Here is a 12,761-nt window from a genome sequence, read left to right on the forward strand (position 1 = left end):
TATGACCTTTTTGGTCGTATGTATCTTTGTGCTCATTCATTGTGACCCTCTTGGTCAGCTATGTCTTTGTCGTTCATTCTTTCTTCATGGTCAGATATGCTTTTGTCCATTTTTATTGTGACCCTTGTGGTCAGATATGTCTTTATCGCCCATTCTCTGTTGTGGCCTCCTGGTACTTTTGTCGCTTGGCTGAGTTTGCTTTTTGCCTTTGTTGTGAGTAAACCGGTAGATGATGTGCCTGCTGTCCTGTTCAAACCTGCATCCACAGAAAAATTATGAGTTTTCGAAGAGGCCAATTAGCGTCACTGTCCTCCCGTCTGTGTCTCCTTTTGATGCTTCTTTGAACCCTCTTGGGCTTGGTATTTCGAGAGATGATTTTAGTATGTACTTATGCTAGTTTTGAAAATCTAGAGTTAAATTTATAAAATGCGCATTGTTTTTTTCCTTAAAAGAAGTAATTATTTCATTTTTGTGTCATGGCGTTTGTTTTCTTCGAATGAGGTCTTCCTATTCTTCTTGAAGATGTGATTGTTGAGTTCTGAACTGGTAGAATTTTTACATCTTTCTCAAAAATTCTGCCTCAGTTCCGGGTCTTGCTCTGATTGACTCTTGTATTATCTTGTCATGCAGGAATTTTTGAGGTTCCCTAAAAAATTATGCCCCATTGTATGGCTTTGTTCTGCCATCTTCTTTGTTGATTTCTTATAGGAATTTTTTAGGAAACCTCAAAAATTCTACCCCAGTGTAAGGCTGATGCTGGTTGATTCTTGTGTCGAACCTTATAGCTTGATCTTGTTGATTTCTCCTGCTTTATTGTCTCTGAGGTTTCCTAAGGGTTTCTTAAGTTTTTCTTTTACGACGACTGAGCTCGAAAGCGCCTTCGTATCCTGTTGCAGTAGGAATTCAGGTCGAACGTAGTTCGAAATAAAGTAATTGAGTGTTGGTTTTTGCTAATAATGTGACCGGGTCCGATATGGACTACCTACGTATCCCACTGTGGGAAAGTCAAGTCATTGCGTAGTTTATTACATAGATGATTTATTTTTTCTTGTTCTATTATAAGATATGATTACAAGCAAAAGATACGATTACAAGGAAATGATAATGCAATTACAAGCAAATAGAATCCTAAACATAGTATCTCTTGAGTACGTCTGCATTGAAAGCTTTGGGCCACTCCTATCCATCCATCTCGGCTAGGACTACGGCTCTTCCTAAGAGTACTTTCCTGACCATGTACGGCCCTTGCCAGTTTGGCGCAAATTTTCCTTTGTATCTTGGTGGGGAAAGAATCGTTTGAGAATGAGTTTTCCAATTTGGAAAGGTCGAGCTCTGACCCTCTTGTTGAAGGCTCGATACATTCTTTGTCTGTATAGCTATCTGTGGCATACCGTCACCATTCTCTTTTCATCTATCATGGCTAGTTTCTCATAGCGATATCTGACCCATTCTGCGTCATTTAGCTCTACCTCTTAGATGATTCTGAGTGAAGGGATCTCCACTTCTGCGAGTATGACCGCTTCTGTACCGTAGACAAGGAGGTACGTGGTTTCCCCGGTGGAAGACAACTGTTCGTGCCAATTCTTGTAGTTGTTGATCATTTTTCTCAAGATTCTCTTGATGTTCTGTTGGCAGCCTCTACGACTCCATTCATCTGTGGCCGGTAAGCGGTAGAGTTTTTGTGAGTAATCTTGAATTGTTCACAGAAGTCCTTTATCAAATGGATGTTCAGATTGGAACCATTGTTAGTGATGACAGATTTTGGTACACAAAAATGACATATCATATTGTTTTTAACGAAGTCAGCCACGACTTTCTTGGTCACTGAATTGGGGGAAGTCGCCTCCACCCATTTAGTGAAGTAATCGATGGCGACTAAAATGAAGCGATGTCCATTGGAGGCTGGAGGCTCGATGCTTCCTATGACGTCCATTCCCCATGCCACGAATGGCCAAGGCGAGCTCATCACATGTAACTCTGTGGGGAGGAACTTTGATCAGACCTCCATGTATCCGACACTGATGGTACTTCTGGATGAATTTGCATGAGTCATGGTCCATGGTCATCCAGTGATATCCTGTCCTCAGGATTTTCTTAGCAAGGATGAATCCATTCATGCGAGGTCTGCATGCCCCTGCGTGTACCTCTTTCACCAGTTTCGTAGCCTCTTCGGCGTCCACGCATGTGAGTTACCCAAGGTCAAGGGTCCTTTTGTACAACATTTCTTTGTTTAAGAAGAACCCATTAGCCAACCTCCTGATGGTCTTCTTCTGATTCGCTGAACTCTCTGGGGGGTGTTCTCCCTTCTCCAGGTATGCCTTAATATCGGCATACCATGGTTGACCGTCTGTTTTGACCTCGACATGGACGCAGTGTGCCTATCCTTATTTTATTGTGATCTGCAGTGGATCGATGTGTGTACTCTCGGGGTGCTAAATCATGGAGGCTATCATAGACAAAGCATCTGCAAGCTCATTTTGGGCCCTTGGAGTATGCTTGAAGTCAATACTCTGGAATCTCCCGCACAACCTTTGCACTAGATTTACATGTGGGTGTATCTTGTCATTTTTGGTTGCCCAATTTCCTTTCACTTGATTTATGAGCAAATCGGAGTCCTCGATTACTAACAACTTGTATGTTCATGTCCAATGCCATCCTGAGGTTGAGGATGCATGCTTCATATTCCACCATGTAGTTGGTACATCTGAAGTTGAGCTTTGCGGCTATCAGATAGTATTGTCCTATTTTTGATACTATCACTGCTCCGATGACTGATCCTTTGTAATTGACTGCTCCATCAAAGAACAGCCTCCAGCTTGAGTATGGTTCTGCCACTTCTTCTTCTATAACCATCACTTCCTCATCTGGGAAGAAAGTCCGTAATGGTTCAAGTTTGTCATCGATGGGACTTTCCACTCGTAAGTCAGCTAAGGCTTGTCCTTTGATTGCCTTTTGTGCTACGTATACAATTTCTAATTCTCTTAGTACCATTTTCCATTTAGCCAATTTTCCTACGGGCATCGGTTGTCGAAAAATGTGTCTCAAGGGATCTATTCTGGACATGAGGTGAGTGGTGAACACCGATAGGTAGTGCCTCAGCTTTTGATCAATCTACGTCAGAGCACAATAGGTTTTCTCTACGAGCGTATACCGTGACTCGCAGGATATGAACTTCTTACTTAGATAGATGGCATGTTCCCTTTTGCCTTCCTCATCATGTTGGGCGAGCATGCAACCAAAATTATTTTCTGATATTGACAGGTACAGTAGCAAAGGGCTCCCTTGCCTGGGTGGCACTAAGACGGGAGATTTGAAAGATATCTCTTGATTTTGTCAAATGCCTCTTGGAATTCTTCCATTAAATTTATGGGAGCGTCTTTCTTGAGAAATTTAAGGATTGGCTCAATAATCACAATTGATTGGGCTATGAACAGCCAATGTAGTTTAAACTTCCCAAGAAGCTCATGAATTCTTTCTTAGTCTTGGGAGGCGGCAACTCCCGAATTGCTTTGATTTTGCTAGGTACTAGCTCAATACCCCTGCGATTGACTATGAATCCTAGCAACTTACCTGCAGCCACTCTAAATGTGCACTTTGCAGGGTTCAGCCTCAGTTTCAACTTGCGAAGTCTGTCAAAGAACTTGAGTAAGTGTGTCGTATGTTCTGAGCTTTCGCTTGATTTTATGATGACATCCTCCACATAGACTTCAATCTCTCAATGCATCATATCATGGAACAGGGTAGTCATAGCTCTCATGTATGTAACGTCGGCATTTTTGAGCCCTAACGGCATTACCCTATAATGGTAAACTCCCCAAGGGGTGATGAAGGCTGTTTTTCTGCATCTTCTTCGCTCATAGGTATCTGATGGCACCCTGCGAAACAATCCATGAATGACTGCAGCTCGTGTTTGGAGTAGTTGTCTATTAGAATGTGGATGTTTTGGAGAGGAAAGTTGTCTTTTGGACTAGCCCGGTTGAGATCTTGGTAGTCCACACAGATTCGAATCTTTCCATCCTTCTTGGGGACTAGCACTATGTTGGCCACCTAAGTGGGGTAGGATGTCACCTCCACCATTCCAGACTTGATCTGTTTCTCTACTTAGTCCTTTATCCTGATACTCATGACTGGCTTAAATGTTCGCACCTTTTATTTGACCAGGACAAAATCCTCCTTGATGGGTAAAATGTGGGCCACTATTTTAGTGCTAAACCCTGGCATATCTGCATATGACCAGGCGAAGACGTCCATATATTCTTTTAACAGAGCTATGAGCTCTTTCTGTGGAGCTTTCAAGTGAGCACTGATCCGTGTCTCTTTGACATCCTCTTCGTCACCGAGGTTGATCACCTCAGTTTCGTCCATATTTGGCTTCTGCTTATCTTCTAATTCTTCCAACTCTTCTACCAGTCCCTCTGGCAGCACTGTCACTCTGTCATACTCCTCGTATTCCTGCTGACTATTTCTCTCATTCGTTTCATAGCATGTCATGACATTTTCGGTTGTTTTATTACGCTTACTACTGAAAAGGCAAGGCAAAGTAAAGTTAAGTTTATCATTTTCCATTATGCGTGGTTAGTTAGAAAAATTTGTTATTAGTATCTGATAAGGATAGCAGTTTTACGTAGCTCGAAGTTTTTTATTAATTCAAGAGTAATTTTTTATAAGTTGTGGTCCTGGTTTGGAACAACGTCAGACCATTTCCATTTTTAAACATCACGAAGTAATTTAGAAAAGGTGATCATTCGGGCCTCAGCCGATATCACCGCTTTTTAGCAAAAGATTTTAAGGAAAATCTGTCTCTCCAAGAGGGGGAGTAGATGTCCAATTGTTCAAGCGTTCTCCTAGCTTCAGACTACGTATGGTGAGCGTCTCCTGGCTTTTCTCAATGATTGTGTAGTGTCCCTCTTCTTGAAACAGCGACTCGAGACCCCAATTAGTTTCTTCTCCATTCAGCATTGATATCTTTCTGCGAAATGACTGTTATAAACTCAGAATTGGATGAGATAGATTCCCCGTTCTGGGTTCTCTCTTGATAGCCATTGGGAGCTCATCCTCACTATGAGTATACCCTAGACCGAAGTGGTAATTTTCATTTGGGATTGGCATAGGCTCTGTTATCCCTTCAAAGTCCCTTCCCAGGCCTTTTCCTGCTTCAAAACCATTTCTCAGCATGGTGGAGGCAATTATTCTGTAGACTGCTGGCATTAGTTGGTCGACTTCCCTTTCTGAATGGGTAGCCCCAGCGCACTTCACCACATGGAAGTTAAATCTGTGGAGACTCCCCGCGATCACTGGTATGATGTTGTAAGGATATTTTTGGGTATCCTTCTCAGCTGCGACCACAATTTTCCATCCCTCCAATTCAAATTTTATAGCTTGGTGCAGAGTTAATGGTACTGCACCGACTGAAGGTATCCAGGGTCTTCCCAAGAGCATGTTGTAGTTAGTCGTGATCACCATGACGCTGTGAAAGAGGCAGGCCCAACTTGGATCTGTAGGTCTACTTCTCCCAGGGAATAATTTGGGAACCATCAAATCGTCTGGAATTTGTCCCGCTCTGGCGAATTTTTCCCATGTCATAGTCGAGCTGTGTTAATGTAGTGACGGGGCAGATGTTGAGGCCCGATCCATTATCCACGAGCACTTTCCCTATTGCCTTGCCACAGTATTCTACGGTGATGTTAAGACCTCTGTTGTGGGAGGTTCCTTCTATTGGCAGTTCTTCTTGGGAGAAGCAGATTTTATGTTCTCCAATGATGTGGGCTACCAACCCAGCCAAGTCTTCGCTGCTTATACCAGCTGGCACGTATGCATCATCTAACACTCTCATGAGGGCATGCCTGTGTGATGGGGAGCTGGCCAGTAATGATAGCACTGATATTTATGTCGGTGTCTTCTTTAAATGCTCAACGATAGAGTAGTCTTTTGGTTGCATACGCTGCTAGAAATCTTCAGCTTCTCCTTCAGTTATCGCTCTCTTTTGGGTGTTTTCTTTCCTTGCGGCATTCTGAGCCTGTTCTTCAGTAGTGTAATATCTCCCCGAGTAGGTCATTTCTTGAGCAATGGCTGCTTGCACAATGATTGGCTCTTTGAGGGTAGGCACAGTTTGTTGTGCCGTCTGGACTACTACAAGTGCTGGGACTAGAGTCTTGAACCCTGGTATAGCCTTTTAGAGCTCCTGGCGCTAGGACCAAAACTTTGAAGTTGGGACGTTCTTGGAGTGTGAGGGAGACTACTGTTTGTTCCGCAGATTCAACCGCTTTGGGGACCAACGCTCTGCAAGCTTCCCAGTCTTCTTCCCTCTCAATCATGTGGACCCTATTATTTCCATGGTTGGGTAGCAAATTCGTGTTCACGTTGAGAGCTACGATTTCCAAAATGATTTCCCTTTTGTCAATCAGATCCTAGATTTTGTGCTTGAGATTTATGCAATCTTATGTGTTGTTCCTATTTCCTCCTGAATGGTAGGCACAAATCTGATCAGCCCTGTAGAATCTGCTCCTCGACTGTGCTAGTTTTGGAGGGACCTTCTGGATTAGGCCCACGGCCAATAGCCTTTCGAAGAGCCGAGCCCTAGGCTCGAGAAGTATTATGAATTCTCTTCCTGGCTTTCTCTCAAAAGCAGGATGTGGAGCATTATATGTTGGGGACGGTGGTTGATTTTGGTAAGTTGGAGGTGGATAAGCTTGTGTTGGGTTATTTTGCGGTGGACGGTAGTTTTGCTGAGGTGGTAGTTCATATGTTTGATGTGGTGTTTGGTAAGCAGGAGCAGACACATGGACACTAGGCGAAGCCGTGTAAGCTGGTATAGTGGTGGTGAAGCTTGGTTGTGTGTAATATACAGGTGTTGGATTATAGGCAGGTGTAGAGTAATTCATGAGAGGCGGAGCTATGTGGGAGGATTGTGGTTTTTTTGGGCTTGGGATCAGAATGTGGGATATGTTTGCCATGCTCTTTCTTCTTGCGGAAGATTCCCGCAGTAGTTTGTCCGGATGCTTTGTTAAAGATGCTGACTATTTTCCTAGATTTGAAACCATCTTCTATGGCCTCCCACATTTTGACCAACTCGGCAAATGGCCTCCCCCATTTTGACCAACTCGGCAAATGGCCTTCCAGCTATGGATAGCATTCTATCGTAGAAATCAGGCTCCTAGACCTAATGAACACGGAGACTATCTCTCCCTCACATGTCGGTGGCTGCACATGGGCTGCCTCGGCCCTCCACCTACTAGGACACTCCCTATAGTTTTCTGTTGACTTTTGTTTGACCTTTTTGAGGTAGTGGCGGTTGGGTATTGTTTTAATATTAAAGCGAAATCTCTCCATGAAGGATTCTACCATGTCCTCCTAAGTGAGCCATTGGCACATGTCTTGAGTTGTGAACCACTCAGCGGCTTTCCCAGTCAGACTACGACTAAGTAGTCACATAATTAGAGGTTTATTTTTCTTAACCCCGACCAATTGGTCACAGTAGGACCGGAGGTGTGCCTTGGGATTCCCTGTCCCATTAAACATTTCAATTTTTAGGATTTTGAACCCTTCTGGTAAGTCCAAATCCGGATGCTTCCACAGGTTATCACGTCTTAGGCCCGTAGCCTTTCTTGCAGACATGTTGGATCTTTTTAGTAACTCCTCTATCTTTTTTTTCATTTCTCTCTCACGCTTATCCTGTTCGGCACTCCACACCTTCTCCATTTCCTCGTAATGATCTAGCTCTTTATGCCCTGGGGAGGATTCACTTGGGATGTTGGGAGTGACGAAAGATACTTGGTGGGTGGGATGGTTAAGCAGGGCAGTGGTGGTTTTCCCAGTTGGTGGGGCTGGAACACGTACTTTATTTGCCGGATTGATGAATACCAGCTGGGGAACCTGGTAAGAAGGGACCGAGTGAGTGGTCCCTTGGATTTGGGTGTATTTTATTAGTGGTGAGGTGCGGTAAGAAGGACCAGCGTGGTTTAGATTGGTGGAGTTTAGTAGAGGTGGGATGGTTCCTGGTGGGTATATAGGAAAGTGATTGGGCATTGGGGAGCTTAGTGCAGGAAATGGAGGATGAGGCCTTTTTTCTTCCGTCGAGGCGTCTTTGTCGGCATTGGCTGCCTTATTCCTAACCACCTTTTCTTAGAAGGCCGTGACGGTGGTCAGTAATGTCGCAATAACATCTTCTTGAGACGATACTTCCTGTGGGTCTTGGTGATCTCCCTCGCTGAGAAAGAGCTCATTTCCACTAGTATCGGGTGTACCATTCATTTTCTCTTTTCCTTTATCTGAGAGAGATGCTGACACAGCTTTTGATCTCGTGCAGTATGCCAGCTTTCGGTACTACACTAATCGGCCTCATTCTATAAGATAAGAATAACTCAACGGTAGACAAAGTTAGTTACTTGGATATAAATGTAAAAGCAAGATATCACATATTGGTATTTAAAGCACATGTAGCACATAAAGTCATATATTAAAGCTTGAATATTTTTTGATCCTTTGTTCAGTGGGCTTTATGGTCGACTTACTTTGGCAAACCTTTTTCCTGTTACAAAAACGAGACAAATGGGAGGATTATAATTTATATTATATAGGGGTCGAGTCTTACGTAGACTGCTTACGTATCCCACCAGAGGAATTCAGGCCCTATCATAGTTCGTTTACAAAAGAAGGATATACATTTTCCCTAAATATCCTTTGGGCTAACCCTAACTAAAGACATCCCTAGACCAGGCCCAGCTAAGGCTTCCTGCGTATCCTTCCATAGGGACGTCAGGTCGGTGCGGTTCCTTACAATATTTATGGGGGAGCGGGTAACTTTATATATGCAAAAGTAGGGGACAACTAATATCTACCCAAAAATATAACTCTGCGAGTTGTTGTCCTTACAAACTCGCTCTCTTATCTTTCCTTTCTTCTTAGTGTTGTGGCGGGAGGATGACCAAAATCTCTCCCGTACTGATCTTATGCTCGAGCTCGAGCTTGAACGCGTAAAATTCTTCTATGTCATGTCCCATAGCTCCAGTAAGGTACAAGCAAAATTTGTTCTTGTTGGGCCCTAATGGCGCGGGTTTGTGGACAAGCTCCATGGGTTTGATCTTCCTTAAAGTAGCCAGAGTTGAGAAGATGCAGGCGTATGATTCCTCGAAGATCGTGAAATCATATCTCTAAATCAGCGTACCAGCGGTAACCCTTTCTCCGGGGATAATAGGGTCATGGACTAGTAGGGTGTATGGTCCCCACAAAGTCCCGATGATCCTATCATCGATCAAACTATAAATTATCTTCCCCAGGCACTCATTCAAGGTATGAACCACCTGCTTTCAGTGAAATCGGCACCTTTTGTAGGCATACACCAACTCGGGCGGTGGCAACCTGGTCCTAGTGGTGCAAGATACTCTCGTGGCGATCATCCTTTCAAATACTTCCTTACAAGTGACGGGCCGTAGGGCCACTCTAAATGGGGAGGAATAGGCTTTGAAGTCTATGCCCCACCAGGCAGGTATGAGAAGGTCTGCTCTCCCAAAATTCTCTGACACCATAGTAGAGACTGCAGGTACTAGCAAGGGTGAGGTGCTTAGAAGTCAGATCCCTCGTTGGATCACTGTAAACACCTAATTTTTGACCGAACATAAGTTTTACACCCTATTTAGTTTTTAAATATTTCTTTTAGGTCTAGATTAGACATCTTGATTTTTATGTCAATTTTAGTTAGTTTTATTTTAAAAATTGAGAACTTTAAAAATAGAGTCACATTTTAAAATAAATCTTGTTTTCATTTTTATTTAAGAGAAAAGAAATTTGAAAAAAAAAGGCAAGTAAACTTCCCAACTCCCCACTCCCTCACGTCCCATTTTTTTTTCTCTCATGTAACACACACACTCACACACGACATGCACAGCACACACACACGACACACACAACACAGATAAAAAGAAAGAAAAAAGGAACAGAGAAAAAAGAAAGAAAGAAAACGTAGGAAGAGAAAAAAAAAAGAAAAAAAACACTTCAGAAGCAGTAAAAAAAAAACACAAAAACACAGAGGAAAACGAAAAACTCAAACAAGCACATGATATAGAGGGGAAAAGAATTTCAAAAAAAAAAAAAAGAGTGGTTTTAGCAAAAGAGTTTTGCAAGTTTGCAAGCTTGAGTTGTGGTTCCTGTCGAGTTCCGGTGACGACGTTCTTGTTGCTATTTTCAGTTAGTTTCTCACTTCTTTCTATTTAATGTTGGCAACTTTATTGTGAATAAAACTTGAGCAAGACGATTCAGAAATGGTTTCTTAGCTTATTTAGCATGTAAGTTTTGAGCTAATCATGTTATATTTCCAATTGCATATTATGTTTGATTATCAGCGTTGTTTTCTCTTATTTCGTTCACGTCACCATGTTTTGAGTTCGATATTTTGTTAGACCCTGTTTAGATTAAAGGCCAAATAATAAAGTTTATGGTCCATTAAAAAGTGTTTCGGTCTTTCGTTTTGGTCGAGAACGAGTACTGTTTTAATATGAATAGGCTATTGCTAGTAATCAATTTAAAAAAAAAATAGATATTGAGTTTTTTTTTTTTTTTGTTAAAAAAAAAAGGATTTGGTTCGTGTTGGTAAGTCAATATTCGTTGTAGTTGAGATTTCTATTTGAAGTACAGATGTGAGGATTCATTTAAAGCTCATGCGTATGTGCAGTTCATATTTTACTAATTTAGTATGAATATCTAAGCATGAGGTTTAGCTGGTTATGAACTAAAAAAAAAACAGTACGAAGAGGCAATACTTGCATGCCATGTTGCGTTTGTGATTTTTGAGTTATTTATGACTTGGGTGCTTATCTTTGCTCAATATTCTTTTTTTCTAGGTAGATGATAGTAGGTTTTTTTTTTATTCTTTTGTTTTCTGTTCGTCGGTTCTCAAAAATTGCTGTAAGTTTTATTTGTTTTTGCTATATTAGCTTACTGTTGTGTCTAAATAAAGTAACGTATAAAAATTAATTTGATTTGATTGAAAAGGGTTTTTCCAATTAAAGTGAAGTTTTGAGAAGGGATTATTTTATTTATTCAGAGTCGCCAAAGGAAATGACTCTTTATTTTTGGTTTGCGAAAACAAAAGTCCGGGTAAGGAATTTTGTTGATCGGGGAGAAGGTATTAGGCATTCCCCAAGTCCCGTGGTTCTAGCACGGTCGCTTTTATCGACTAATGTTGAGCTTAAACCAATCTTGGATAAAATCGTGCTTGCCTTAATTCTAGTTTGCCCAATTAATTCGCTTTGAACATAATGACTTATATTTTTGGTCGTGCCTCACTCCCTCATATGTATTCCTTTCGCTCTTTTCCTTTTATTATTTTATGGGACAACAAGATTGAAATAATTCACATCTCATCTCGGTCATCTCTAACTTATTTAATTGGGCCTTAAAATGGACCATTAACATAATTACCACTTAAATTAATTAACTATAAAATTTTATACCTTAACAGGAATGGGTTGTCGACTACATCTTAAATTTTTCTTAAAAATAAAAATCACTTGTATGCCTTCAACTCAGAATAAAATCATTCACGTGCAAAAACTTGAATAATGAACATATTTACGAATAACTTGGGAATGTTAAAACAAGATAGAACTGTGAGTGTATATCCATATCAAATATGCTACTAACTATCATTGGATACTTATTGCTAATACGTACATCTTTCATCATAAAAATGAAACACATATATAAGACATTCGCACAAGGACATGATTTCCATCAAAATGTACGGCTCAAAGCGAAGATACCGATTTAAAATTATTTGTATCGGTATACGACTGAATCAAAGGACTGTAAATCAAGATGAACATTTTAATGGCATGCTTACCTAACATCAAAAAGAAAAACTATCTAAGACAACCAAATACCTCCAAGAATCAATTTTTTGAATCATTTAAAATAGCAACACGTTATCAGCACTATAGCATGAACTAGAATACTACACCATTTAATTTATAAATAAAATTATCCATATACACAAATTTACTTCAATCAAACAAAGAACAAAAAAAAAAAAACTTAAATGTGGAAGTTCCTTTATAAATAGTGAATCTGTTCGTTGACGGGAGAGTCAAATAAGAACCAAACTCAAATTTTAAAAGCTATTTTTGCTAAAATACTCTTTTTTTTTTTTACTGAAATTGTTCTTTTGTTGTTGCTCTCTCTGTTTTTTTTCGTTTTTTTTTTTTTAAACAACTAACACCTATAAATATTAATGCTTGTGGTACTGCAGATTTGGTGTTAGCGTATAAATGTGCAAATCATGCTACTCAAGTGGAAACCTTTTAACTTGAAAACAATAAAGTTTGCTGAAAAGTCCTACAACATTACTTTCCTTCTCAAACTTTGTTTTCATAGAAACTTCATGTATCGTGACAAGTCTTCAACCAATTTAAAGGGCTGGACTTCTTTTAAGTGTCAACACATTTGCGTATTAAAAAAACATAGTTAATTAAGTACCAAAAAAAAACGTTTAACTACTGTAGCAAACATTAAACCAATAAGCATTATATAACATGACAAAACAGATTAAGCAAAGAAATGAAAAATCCATTTAAACACTTGAAGTAATCACAAGTTTTTTTTTTAAAAGTAGATAACACCTAATCAAAGTACAACTTTTTATGCTATTAAAGTCAAACGCTGCACCTTTATTTGTAAATTAACAATTACACGTTTTATCAATCTTTCCCTTAATTTAACAATGCAAAAATTTGAACATGATTCATAATATAAAGTCAAAGAATAATAAC

Source organism: Lycium barbarum, chromosome 2, assembly GCF_019175385.1.
Source record: "Lycium barbarum isolate Lr01 chromosome 2, ASM1917538v2, whole genome shotgun sequence".
Classification (NCBI taxonomy): Eukaryota; Viridiplantae; Streptophyta; class Magnoliopsida; order Solanales; family Solanaceae; genus Lycium; species Lycium barbarum.